This window comes from Galeopterus variegatus, unplaced genomic scaffold, assembly GCF_000696425.1.
Source record: "Galeopterus variegatus unplaced genomic scaffold, G_variegatus-3.0.2 Scaffold11884, whole genome shotgun sequence".
In the NCBI taxonomy this organism is placed as follows: Eukaryota; Metazoa; Chordata; class Mammalia; order Dermoptera; family Cynocephalidae; genus Galeopterus; species Galeopterus variegatus.
This window is the reverse complement of record NW_007737995.1, coordinates 46,752-47,827: the sequence shown is the minus strand read 5'-3', so window position 1 is coordinate 47,827 and position 1,076 is coordinate 46,752.

The following is a 1,076-nucleotide window of genomic DNA, read 5'->3' as shown; positions in this document are numbered from 1 at the left end:
AATAGTTGCATTGTTAGAAAACAGTGCCATATGTGAAATAATTCACTATAGTTTCCTTTATTTGAAAATTCCTCACCCCATCAATCTATCATTGTTTATATCTCATCCAAAGAAAAAGACATGTTTGAGAGTGCCAGGTTCTTGTAAGAGCAGTTGGTTCCATTTTAGGTGTCATGACACTGAAAAGCCATCTTGTGTCAGAAATATATGTAAGTATATCTAATCTAAANTCAGCTGTCCATGATTCTGTGGAGGAGAATGTTAGCAATCTGGGTTTTGGGGTTTATGATTGAATTTTGAGAGCTGCTCTTAGGGAACATTGCACTTTAATTCAAAGGAAATGTAGATTTTGAGAAATATGTGTATGTAAAATACTGTGTGTTCTTTAGTTTGGCAGAAAAATTGAATTGCATGTACTGTATGAATTATATCAAAATGGAATTTGCAGTTGTCCGTAAATCATCAAATCAGCTTTTTGTACCTTAATACAGTAGTAATTTAAGGCCCATGACTATTGTGTTGATTCTGTCTAAATCTGTCTTCTGAAAATGGCAAGGGCAGGGAGAGTATTTTTCTGACTCAGGTGCATTGTAGAAACATCTTTATTTGATACTTTCCTGGGTATTTGGGCTTTCCTCTTATAGCAGTCACAGTCTGTGCCAAATTTAAGTCCTCAGGGGATGCTCTGGATTCTGCCATCGAGGTACTGCTCACTGGCTGAGTGAGGCGCGGGAGCAACACCGAGGGTTGCGATTCCGTTGCCGGTCCCGGTCCGGGGCGACACTGAGGGTTGCGATCCGTTGCTGGACACAGAAAAAGACAAAAAAAAAAAAAANGTGTCATGACACTGAAAAGCCATCTTGTGTCAGAAATATATGTAAGTATATCTAATCTAAAATTCTATTAAAAGAGGAGAAAATTTTAAATATAGAAATTCTAGTATGTGTTCGTATATGTTGCTTTATATATTTTGATTACTTTTTATGGCATAATGATAATGCTCAACCACTTCGTTGTGTATTTTTCTTTTAATTTATTTTGCCTCAGTGGTGTATGAGGGTACTTCAAAAAGTTCA